The sequence below is a fragment of the Canis lupus genome, chromosome 37 (genome assembly GCF_011100685.1).
Source record: "Canis lupus familiaris isolate Mischka breed German Shepherd chromosome 37, alternate assembly UU_Cfam_GSD_1.0, whole genome shotgun sequence".
NCBI classification, from domain to species: Eukaryota; Metazoa; Chordata; class Mammalia; order Carnivora; family Canidae; genus Canis; species Canis lupus.
Window position 1 is genome coordinate 7,140,779 of NC_049258.1, and position 12,852 is coordinate 7,153,630.

At 36.2% G+C, this 12,852-nt stretch overlaps 1 protein-coding gene and 1 long non-coding RNA gene across 2 annotated transcripts in view; both read left to right on the forward strand.

Annotated features, from left to right (window-relative positions):
* The window catches only part of LOC111094367, a 34,794-nt gene extending 25,162 nt beyond the window's left edge, over positions 1-9,632 (forward strand). Inside the window, exon 4 of the long non-coding RNA XR_005385178.1 lies at positions 9,428-9,632. This is a non-coding gene — a long non-coding RNA (uncharacterized LOC111094367). The remainder of the gene's footprint in view (positions 1-9,427) is intronic.
* The window catches only part of PLCL1 (phospholipase C like 1 (inactive)), a 328,706-nt gene that overhangs the window by 25,466 nt on the left and 290,388 nt on the right, over positions 1-12,852 (forward strand). The window lies entirely within an intron of this gene.

Sequence of the window (12,852 nt, forward strand, 5' to 3'; positions counted from 1 at the left end):
CTATTCTAAGTGGTGTTCATTAGTTTAACCAAATGTTTTTGTTTGCTGTATGATTAATAGTGCTTTGCTTTTAATTTTCGTGTTAAGACTGAATTATTGTGTTAAGACTGAATTACTATATTTGCACCAAGCAACTGGGAAGCAGCCATGATTTGGAGCTGCACACTGTTTTGCTTGTTTCTTTAGCTTGGCTGGCCTCTGCCTCTTCTGCTGTAGCCATCAATCATCCAGTTCTCCTTCCATGCTATAGGACATGTTTGTTTTTTTCCCGTGAGTGACAGTGGTTGCCTTTTATGACTTAGTGCTCATTAATAATTAGGTAGGTACCACATATGAGATCTCAGAATAATTCATGATCTACATTCATTCATTTATAAATATAAATGCATAAAATCTAACAGTCATAAAATTTTGAAACTTGAAATTCTTAAATACAGAGATGAAAACATTGCAAGCTGTGTTAGTTAAAAATAAGTTCTTGAGGAGTGCCTGGGTGGCACAGTCAGTTAAGCAACCGATTCTTGCTTTTGGCTTGGATCATGATCTCAGGGTCTTGATATCAAGCCTCAGGTTAGGTTCCGTGCTCAGTATGAAGTCTACCTAAGACTCTCTCTCTCCCTCTGCCCCCACTACCACCTGCTCTCTCTTTCTAAAATAAATAAATAAATCTTCAAAAAATAAGCTCTTGAGAATGATCGAAATGATTTAGTTCTAATTTTCATTTTTTAACTTTTTTCTTTTTGACTGCCAGAGAATCTTTCCTCATAAGGACATTCAACAGGAATGCTGATTTAGGATATTTAAATGTAGAGAAGGAGACACTTTGATTAGTTAATAGAAAAACAAACTAGGAACTGTTTAGAAAGATAATAGTGGGCTTTCTTACTAATTAAGTTAACACACTGATACTAGACTACAGCAATAAATGGACTCTTTTTCCAAGTTTTCCTTCTTAGTCTACATTTTATATTTTAAAAACAAACCTTATGAAAGAACTTAACAAATTTTATTTTAATTAATTAATTAATTAATTAATTAATTTGTATATATATATTTTGGAGTTCAATTTGCCAACATATAGTATAACACCCACTGCTCATTACATCAAGTGCCCCCCTCAGTGTCTGAGAACTTAACAGATTTCAACCAGTGGTATAAAAAGCCTCAGTGACAGTGATAACAATATTTGCATTTAAAAATGTTTATCATTATTTTGATCTGCAGCTTCAAATTATTTTTAAATATACCATTATAACAATCATATAATGGAAACATCTGTGATTTTAAAGTTTTTTTGGACTCTGATTTAAAATTATAAAATTCTAGGAAATCAACAAAATGTATATGATGTTGAATGCTACATTTTTTATGGTGATAAGATATACATAACGTTAATTCACCATTTTAGCCATTTTGAAATTCACAGTTCAATAGCATTAAGTGCATTCACATTATTGTGCAACCATCACCACTGTCCATCTTCTGAATTTTCTCATCATTCCAGATGGAAACTCTTCACCCATTAATTGATAACTCCCCATTCCCTTCTGCCTCCAGCCCCTGACCACCACCCTTCTGCTTTCTTTCTTCTTCTTCTTTTTTTCTTTTATATTTTATTTAAATTCAATTTGCCAACAACTCTTCTACCTTCTGTCTCTATGATTTTGTGAAGGTCATTCTTAATAGTGTTAAAAATCGATACCCACTATTAAGAGGAGGTGCATAAGAAGATGGGAAAAATCTGGGACTGGAGTCAAACCCTTTCTGCCATTTTTCCAGTTTGTCATCTGGATCAAATTATCTGACTTCTCTGAGGATCAGCTTCCTCACCTCTAAAATGGAACTAGTGGGGCACCTGGGTGGCTCAGTCAGTTGAGCTTCTGACTCTTGATTTTGGCTCAGGTCATGATCTTGGGGTTCTGGGATTAAAGTCTGCATTGGCCTTCATGCTCAGTGTGGAGTCCACTCCACACTGTCTCCTCTCCCTCTGCTCCTCCTCCCACTTGTGCTCTCTCTCTTAAATAGAAATCTAAAAAAAAAAAAAAAAAAAAAGAACTAGTAATTTATTATGCTGTTGAGGGGGCAAAGATGAGGTAATGTATGTAAAGCATTTGGCTCATAATAGGCATTTAATAAATAGTATTATCACATATATAGCATGCTCTTAAAATATTAAATTCATTTCATTTACTAGCTTTCTGCAAGAGCTAGTAAAAAATAGTTTAATGTTAGGGTATGATGAATTCAAATCCATCTGGTTTCTATATGTTAGAAATGACTTTTTTTTTTTTTTTTTTTTACCTTGGAAAGTAGAAATTGCAGATGATTGCATTTCACAAATTTAGGTCTTATTTTTTATTTTTAAAGATTTTATTTATTTATTTATTTATTTAAAATTTTTTTAAAGATTTATTTATTTATGATAGACATAGAGAGAGAGAGAGAGAGAGAGGCAGAGACACAGGAGGAGGGAGAAGCAGGCTCCATGCCGGGAGCCCGACACCAGACTCGATCCCAGGACTCCAGTATCGCGCCCTGGGCCAAAAGCAGGAGCTAAACCGCTGAGCCATCCAGGGATCCCCAAGATTTTATTTATTTATTCATGAGAGACACACAGAGAGAGAAGCGCAGAGACACAGGCAGAGGGAGAAGCAGGCTCCATGCAGGGAGCCCGGTGGGACTTGATCCCGGGTCTCTAGGATTAGGCCCTGGGCTGAAGTCTGCGCTAAACCCCTGAGCTACCCAGGTTCCCACGAATTTAAGTTTTAAACAGTGTTTTGATTTATCTATAGAAATAAAATTTTTTATTTATTGCTAGTAGAGAAGTGATTCAGATAAAAATCAGTGGTGGGTATTGACTCTTGGTTTGCATAGTGATTTAACTTAGGAATTCTCACCAGTGTTTTTTTTTTTTTTTTTAAATCATTCTCTATTTTTCCTATTCAAATTATTCTGTTTGAAAACAGAAAGAAAACAGTCTATGTTCTTTTGTCCTGTTTACTACTTGTCATTTCTTAGAGCATACAGAGGAAATAAGAGGTTTAACTTCAGTTTGCCAAATTTTGTTAGCTCTGGTAAAGATTTATAAAATAGTTCCTTTGTATTGCAGGAATCAAAGAATATGTTAAACTCCCCAAATAATCAAGTTATATATACTAGGCAAATTTTTATATTGTTAAGTTACATATTTAACCATTTTTGATTTGACCATTGACAAGTATTTACTTAACACCTTTAAAAAAAAAAACTATTTATTTATTTTAGAGGGGTGAGGAGGGGCAAAGGGAGGGGGAGAGAGAAAATCTCCCTCCTAGGGAGGAACCCTACATGGGGCTTGATCCCACCACCTTGAGACCATGATGCAAACCAAAACCAAGAGTCAATGCCCACCACTGATTTTTATCTGAATCACCACTGAATTACCCAGGCGCCCCTACTTAGCATCTTTTTGTGAAAGAGTTAGGGAGTGGTTTCTTTTAAAAAAATTGATTTTTAAAAAAAATATAAATTCAATTTGCTAACATATAGTATAACAACCAGTGCTCATCATACCACATTCCCTCCTTAGTGCTGATAACCCAGTTACCTCATCCTCCACCCACTTCCTCTTCTGCAACCCTTTGTTTCCCAGAGTCAGTAGTCTCTAATGGTTTGTCTTTCTCACTAATTTTTTCCCCACTCAGTTTCTCCCCCGCCCTTCCTTTATGTTTCCTTTCACTGTTTCTTGTATTCCTCATATGTGGACATTGCTGCTATGAACATTGGAGTGCAGGTGTCCCACCATTTCACTACATCTGTATCTTTGGGGTAAATACCTAGTAGTATAACCCCTGGGTCATAGGTTAGCTCAATTTTTAACTTCTTGAGGAACCTCCATACTGTTTTCCAGAGTGGCTGCACCAGCTTGCATTCCCACCAACAGTGCAAGAGGATTCCCCTTTCTCCACATCTTTGCCAACATTTGTTGTTTCTTGTCTTGTTAATTTTAGCTATTTTCACTGGTGTAAAGTGGTATCATTGTGGTTTTGATTTATATTTCTTGATGACAAGTGATGTGGACCATTTTTTCATATGCTTGTTGGTCATGTGTAGGTCTTCTTTGGAGAAATATTTGTTCATGTCTTCTGCCCATTTATTGACTGAATTATTTGTTTTTTGGGTGTTGACTTTGATAAATTCTTTATAGATCTTGGATGCTAGCTCTTTATCAGATATGTCATTTACAAATATCTTTTCTCATTCTGTAGGTTGCCTTTTAGTTTTGTTGACTATTTCCTTTGCTGTGTGAAAGCTTTTTATCTTGATGAAGTCCTAATAATTCACTTTTGCTTCCCTTGCCTTTAGAGACGTGTCTTGTAAGAAGTTGCTCTGGCTGAGGTCAAAAAGGTTGCTGCTCGTGTTCTCTAGGATTTTGATGGATTCCTGTCTCACATTTAGATTTTTCATGCATTTGAGTTTATCTTTGTGTACGGTTTAAGAGAAAGGTCCAGTTTCATTCTTCTGCATATGGCTGTGCAATTTTAGGGAGTGGTTTCTATGAAAGACTTAAAAAAAGTTTAAATTATGATCTCTTCCATCAAAGAGTTTACAATCTCCTTGGAAGGGGAGGCTGCCCGTGCATTAAAGTTTAAGGTGTAGTTCAATAATAAGTTCAGGACCATGAGTTTTGAGAGAAAGATGACAATTTAGGGTGTACTCACGTTGCATCTGCATTGAAGATAGAATATCCTAATTTAAATGAGGCCCTGGGCCTCATGACAGAAGATGGGAGAGGTAGCTACCTAAAGGGTTTATACACATTAATGAAAGAAATGCAACATTGACACAATTTGCAAATCTCACTCCCTAAATAATAAGTGTATTTTAAATCTTCAACAAATTGATCCAGTTTAAGCTTTACTTCTCTCTGTGGTCTCCACTTGCTTTTTTTTTTTTTTTTTTAAATCACTGGCTTCTTAAAGGTAGAAGAATCTTTGTTTGAAAGGCATCAGGAATATATTAAGATTGCACCCCAAACTCAGCCCACTTCAGGCCACATATCTTCATCACTTCCTCTGGACAGATGGATGCCAAAAATCCAATTTGGCTGCATTAAGGGGGGAATATAAGTATGGGAAATGGAGAGACAGAATTGACTCAGGTGGATGGAAAGGCTTTCAGTAGTGTCCAGGGGATGAACCATTGAATCAACTAAGTGAGTGGAGAATTTCAATACACAAAGTTAGAGGGTGGCATAGTCAGTTAAAATTAGACGGCTGGAAAATTTTAGGGATTTTATTTCAAAAGTTTGTATCATTTAGTCCATATTGAAAATGGAAGAAAACAGGCATCCTATGTATGTGTGTATGTATTATTTAATTTTTTTTTCTTTTTTTTTTAGGTAGACTCTGTACCTAATTTGGGGTTTGAACTCATGACCCTGAAATTGAGAGTTGCATGCATGCTCTACAGATGGAGCCAGCCAGGCACCCTCATCCTAATTAGAATATTATGCAATTTAGCATCACCAGGGAAGGGAAAGAGTAGCAATATTTCTGTTTGAAATTGAGGGCTTCTTTATCCAATTACATTTTTCAAAGATTGTTATAATCTGTGACTTTTTCAAAGAACAAAATGTCATTAGTAAATTGAATAGCCATGGAATTAGCAATTCTTGTATTCTTAAATTTGTATATGATGCATAAGGTTTCTTTCCTCAGTGGCTTAAACTGGCAGGTTAAGTTAAAGATGAAAACACCTAATATGGAAACTAGTGTTAGAGGAGGCAGCTTATTTCTGAAGAAGCCCACCCCAGGGTCTGTGAATTTTTAAGTTCTATTGTTACTTGCAATGCTGGCCAGCCATGTTTCAGGATTTTAGTTTCCTGTGGCTATCTCAAGAGACAGTTTGATAAACTGCCTTTCGCTTTCCTCACTTAGATGGGAGGGCCTGTGTGATTGGATATTTGAAGAGCTTTTAGCTTCTCAGAAGAAAAGCACTTAAGCAACTAATGAATCATAGGAGTCCTAATGTTTTCATTGTTAATATTTAAATTTTACTTCCTAGAGGCAGGAAAATCTAGATAGTTATATTCTCAGTTTTAGTCTTGGGAAAGGAGGAAGTTGAAATTTTCAGGAATTGAATGACTTTGTAACTTGAGAAGTATTGGATCACAAAGAACATGAACATGTTCTCAGTTTCTTTAAGAAAAAAATTCATGAATTGAAAAACTCTTAAGAAGCCTTCTGTTTATACCAAATACTTCTATACCATTAGAACCTACATCTGGGGACACTGTTCATGGAAATATAAACATGGACATCACAGAATGATTGAAATTTGACTTTAATGGATGAGAAGCAGTGGAGTTTCTATTAGATACCCTTTCCATTTTATAGGGTAGGTTGGAGTTGGTAGCCTAAGAACTGACTTGGTTCTACATGGATATGTCAGTAACATGAGCCAGAATGGGTCACATCCTAGTCCACAGTAAAAACAATGGTTCAGTTGTAATTGACCCAAGAATAGTTTTTTTCTCTGATTCATCTAAAAAGGCCACTTTGAGAATTAATTGTCTTAGGAACCTACTTTATCTCAGAAATATGACAACTAATAAAATTGTAAAAAGGAACAATTCACTGTTTTAGTTCATATACATTTAAGTAGAAAACTATTCAGTGTTAAAAGTATTGCCTTATATATCGACTCTATTCAATTTGAATCCTTAATGTTGTCAATTTTTATAAAAGATATGTTGAATACCACATTATTTCTTCTTATATCTATTTTTGAAGACAGTCTTTTTCAACACTACACCTAAATACTTAAAAATAAAAAACATTTCTAACACAGATTTTTTATTTATTATCTACCTGTCAGTAGTGTACAGGGTAATTTTATTAAAAACTTTGAAAACAACCATGAGAAATAGTCCAGACTCAGAGTTCATGTCAAACAAATTTACACTCTAAATAATAATTTTAACAAGCTACATTAATATTACATGCAAGAATATAGTGCATTATGGAGTAAAATGTTGTTTAAAGAAACAGGTTTTGTATTTCATATCTTTAGGGAATCCTTTAAGCCAGTTAGACTATTCAGAAAAATTACCCATCTATTATTTAAAAAAAAATTGCATTAGTATGTTCCAAAGCTGCATTTATTTTCCTTTTTTTGTTTTAACTTTTGTAAAGTACAGCTAGAAATACCTATTAGAGATGAATCCTAGGAAAATAAATGTAAACAGAAATACAGCCTGAATTTATTTTTGTTCTTTATAAGAACTGTTTAAAGCCTGGCAGCAGAAGACTGTTGTCTATATAAAGCATTATAGTAAAAATGCATGGTTATCTCTAAATACAAAAGACGCTAGTTTTTTTGTTTTGTTTTGTTTTTTTTTTTTTTTTGAGAGGGAAAGAAGGGGTAGAGGGAGAAAGAGGGAATCTTAAGTAGGTTCCAGGCCCAGTGTGGAGCCCAACATAGGGCCCAATCTCACTACTCTGAGATCATGACCTGAACAGAAATCAAGAGTCTGACCCTTAACTGACTGAGCCACCAAGGTGCCCCAGGAAAGAATGTATCTTATGAAGGGTAAATGAAGTAGTTAGCTAAGAAAGGAAGGGAAATTTCCTTATTTCACTCTGAAACTTGGCAGCATTTGAAGAACAGAGCTTGAAATTTTGGGATGTTTTAAAGACCGTTTGGTTCACTGTCTTTGGAAACTGTTCTGCAATTTACTATCCACATATCACATCAGTAAGGTACTTCACCTTCAGAGATTTTACAAAACCTCACTGCTTGATTAAAATGCAGATAGCAACATTTTGGTGAGAAAATATTTTCAATTTTGTCAGCTTTGAAGATCTGTCCATATACAGCATAGGTGAGATAAAATGTTTTCTAATCTCAATTTTTATATAGTCTTGTTCATGAACTTCTGTTTGCCAACTGAAGCCCACTCTTTTAAGCTACTTTGCTTTGTGTGTTATGGGAAGACTTAGAGTGGGTAAGTAAGAGATAGGCATGGCTCAAGCTTCTCAAACTTGTCTTGATGAAATGGAGAGTCCCACTCTTAGCCATCTTCTAGCAGGATGAAGAAACTTTCCTAAAATGTATGCAAAGTAAGGAAGGATAGGATAGGCCACATGTATATATCTGAGTCCAAAGACCATTTATAGATAGGTAGGTTGGTAGCTAGCTAACTACAAAATGTATAGATCTTTGGATCTATATGGATGGATATAGAGCTAGAGATATATAGATGTATAGATGTAGATATACATATAGATACATAACTCTGTTCAGCTCAAGACAGATGAGTGTTTAGGTGCTGCATATATAGGTTATAAGAGATTAAAAAGCTAGTCAATTTTATGGGTTTGCTTTCAGATTTGAACCATTTAATATTTGCAGAAATTTCATAAGATAAAAAAAAATCAAGATATAGGAAAAAATAACATAGGAGCTCTAAATTCCTTCCTTTGAGTATATAATTTTGTCAGGAGAATGACAAATATGAATAAGATGGTATCCCCTAGGCCTCAAGAAGCTGACAAATCCAGTAAAGAAGTCAGGATAATTGGGATAAAAGATAAGATTTTGTGATGCATGAGTGCCTCACAATTTAGAACATAATTGTCTCTGAATTTAATTTGACATTGGTAAGAAAGAAGTAGTGTAAATGTTTAGGGTAAAAAAGAAAAATTGTACAAATGTAGTGGTTGGATGATAATTATAGAAGGCAGACCCATATATAGATGATAGACCCTCAAAGATGTTTTATGAGTTTAATATATTGATGATGAAAAATGAACCCTGTTCTTTAGGGAAGGATTTGGGGAATTGTGCAGTTGTACTGCTGGTATAAGACTTGTGGCTTCTTTTCCACATTTTATAACTATGAAGTAGAGGGTTGGGTCATTGAGCAAATGTGTGTTCTTTGGTTTGCATGAATGGTATGTACTTTGAATTCTCAAAATAGAACTCCAGTTTATTTTCTCAGTAGTCCCAATGAGAAAAGCTATATTTCTTAAATATGGTCAGAAAGCACTTGGGGAGGAATGTTTACTGTAGGAACCTGTGATTGTCTGCAGGCACCAGCATAAATATGTTTCCATTCCTGAGCCCAGGGGGATAATCTCATTACTAAGCCTGTGCAACATTCAAGTCAGTTTATTTCCTAATGCTTGTTTTAATATTGTAAAAGCAACAAGTGAACATGAAAAAAAAGTTACATAATATAATAGAGTATATAAGGAATAGTGAGCCCCCAGATCCCCAACATCCTGGAGGCAATCACTGTTACCAGCTTCTAATGGTCTTTCACATAACGGATGTTTTATTTTCAGAGTGAGAATGGTTTTTCTCTTACCTTGGGACAGCATGAAGGTAACTATAGTTCCCCAGCAATGCAGTCAGTAAATGATCTTTAACTTTTCTTTCCAAGGCAACTTTGAAACCTGAGTTTTGAGGAGCAGGATTAAGCACTCTGATCAAAGCAAGAGATACTTGAAGTTTTGTGAAGACACATCTCCACTGATACTGACATTTGGAAGAACTAAACCTAATAGTCATTTTTCTCCTCCCATCAAAACATGGGCATTTAATGGTTTGGTTCTAATTATATTTTTTCATTTTAAAATAAAAATTTTAGACCACATCTCCCTACTCACAAGCCTCTCTCTCCATTGTACTTGTGCTGAAATGACAAGCTGCGTTTAAGACAGTAGAAAGGTTGGCAGTGTCTGTCTTAGAATAAGCTTTCACATGCAGCTTCAAACACCTTTGTGGTTAGGGTTGTATTTTGACAGTTGCTAGGTAGCTTGAATCAGAGAGTGCAGCTGTGCAATTTAGGATGATTTTTCTTATTCCAGCCTCTAAAGAGAGCTAAATGAAATGAAACTATAATCAGACTTCTAAAGTGTTGAGGTTAGCCAAATATTTGGAACCCACATGATAGAATGAAATGGATGAGTTCTACTAAAGCACACACATATATTAAAGTATACCAGGGAATTTAAGTCAGATCAATGTAGGTGGGCTCAGTGTACACAGATGAATTTCTGAACTGTTTCATTGAAAAGAAAACACTGGGTTTGGGAGGTGCAGACCTCTTGGCCCAGGTGAGGGCTTGGCATTCATTCATTAACCACAAAATTCTACACGAACATGCTGTTTATGATGAAGAGTTGCAGAGAGAGACTAAGATTTCTGAAGAGTAGAAGAAAATGTAGAAATCCAACTTACCTGGTAAAATGTGAACAATATAGAATTTGAAACTTAGATATGGATTCCTGGGAAAGAGGTAAAAGAGAGCTTGTTGAAACTTTCCTGTTCTGAGGGTTTTCTTATGTTGGCAAGAAGGAGGCTGAGGTATGTGTGATGTAAAGAGGGACAAGCATTTGTTACAAACTGTAATAAACTGCTTTTGGAGAACAGTGTTCACAAAAGAAACAGAGAAGGAAAATAAACAAAAACTTTGTGGAAAGTTATCCAAGGCAGATCCTGGAGAAGGGCAGATGGAGAAAATAAACCAGAACACATGGCTATGGAAACAGACAAGGTCAAGACTTGTCAAGGCAAGTGGCACTGTCAAGCCAGCTAGCAGGTGTTGTGTTGCTGTGTGGAAATTGCTTTAGGACTGATTCTTGTGATGGTGTTTGGAAAGCCAGACCCTTTACCTGGAGAAATATAAGGCCATGAAGATAGTAGAAATACTGCTTGCCCTGGAGATAGAGCAGGAAATCAAGAGAAGAAACATTCCCTTTTTTAACTAGAGGGAATGGTCCTTGCAGCCAACCTAAATACTTGCAGATCTGTACGTCTCTGATAGACTTCACAAAGTATCCTTTATGTCATAGGTGCTTGACTAAGTTGATGCTAAAGATTTGGTATTGAGGGAATTGAAGGGTAGGCCAGGCTCTGTTCCCAAGGCCACAGTCCACAGAGTATAACTCTCCTCCCTGCTGCCTTTAATCCCTGGATGATAGTAGCAGGCAAGAGAGTAGCAAATGCAGGGAACAGTAGGTTTGCAGTACTGTTGGCATTCTGGCATTAGCATCGTTTAAAATCTACAAGGAAACAATAATAGAAAATAAAATAGCTCTTCTGAGGGGGAGGGTCTTTCTTAAACTTTGCCTTGAATTTTAAAGGGACATTTACTGATCTCGATCAAGATAATTATGGGATGCCTAGTTGATACAGAGTAATGGAATTTTAAAAATATGTCAGTATGCTTCCCTCCTCCCCCAGTTATAAGAATGATTAATGCTTAATGCATGAGATTTAGAGAAACTTGATAGTCACAAGTGGCATTTTAAAGTAAAATATTCTTTTCTTAAAATATTCCATAGTGGGGGCGGGGAATGGGTTGAGGGGAAGATGCTTCACATTGAGGGGTTCAAGAGGGTTCAAAGAGTAATAAAGGAGATCAGACACATTTTAGGATGTGTAGAACTGGCCTTAAGTTAGGTCCACCAAATGTTGAAATATCTACCAAAGAAAGATCTCTCTGGGGAGGTCATTAAAATGAGAGTTAGATAATCATTTGAGAAGCTGGTTCAAGTTTGCTCACTGCTCCCGAAGTGCCACTGACTGTTTAATAAGCACAGATCCGACATTACCTTCTCATCCAAATTTTCATTGCTTCCATTAAACACAAATGTGCATGAGCATATTGGCCACCAGGAAACCTGGCCCACTTATCTGGTAGTGGCATTCCCTTGGGCAGGTAATTTAACTTTTCTGAGGCTTAGCAGTTTCTTTATTAGCAGTGTGACAGCATAGAATCAGATTTTCTCCAAGGTCCCATTCAGCTCTAAGCCTTTTGTTCTAAGGTATTGATCTCATTCTCTCTCTGTTTCACCCCATCATTTCCCTTGCCTTTAATGTAATTAAACTATTCTCAGTTCACATGGTGAGTCAAGTGCTTTTCTGAACATATGAACTTAAGGAGTGCAGGAATGATTTGAGAAAGTGTAAATCTGGCCTGGAATCTGGAACAGGCAACTGTCAAGTTGTCTTAATGCATATGTGTACGTTTGTGTGACATAGAGAATGCATACAGAAGATGTGAACTGATGAGCCAGCTTACAATTTTTAGTGATATTTGGAATGAGAAAGATTAAGATTGTGTAGTACTTGATGTGAATATGGGTCTTATAAAGAGAATAAACCAGAAAGCCGTACGTACTTCAGAATAGCTACTTTATTGCTTATACTTTTCTCTCCCATCTGATCCTGAAGAAGATAAATCATACTGTCTATACAACAGCCATACCTAGCCACTCAAGGTCTTTGTCTTCTGTTCCATATGACTATAACTTTTGTTATATGGAGATAGGGTTTCTGGGAACTTCAGACTTTGGGGCGGGGCAGTTCTTAACATAGAAATAAAACAAAAAATTCAGTACATACATTTTTGGTAATGAAGTGGCTTATGAATATCATGGAATAACCAGCCTACAACCTGAAGAGTTTTTTCTACTGGACACTAATGGAAGTATTGTTTAACGAGTTGCAAAGGAAAATGATGTTATGCTTGGCTGCAGGGGTCTTTATTTGAAGACATATATGAAACAATTGGTGTTTATGAGAAAATGTGGTGCCTGAACCACCATGTTTAATGTCGTTGCTCTGGGAAATGTTTTCCATGATCCAAGTAATAACAAGAAAGCCTTTTCCAATGATATCTAAAACATGGGTACAACTGAGAGGAGGAAGAGGAGACAAGAATGGAGGAAAGTGGTGCAAAGCAGCAGAGACAGTGGGGGAGAAAACACGGTGGCTTCAGGGGGAGCCACTTTATGTCTTTCACCCCTCACCTCGTGGGCCTGATACAGAAAAAGGCCTCTCAGGGGAAGCCAGAGAAGT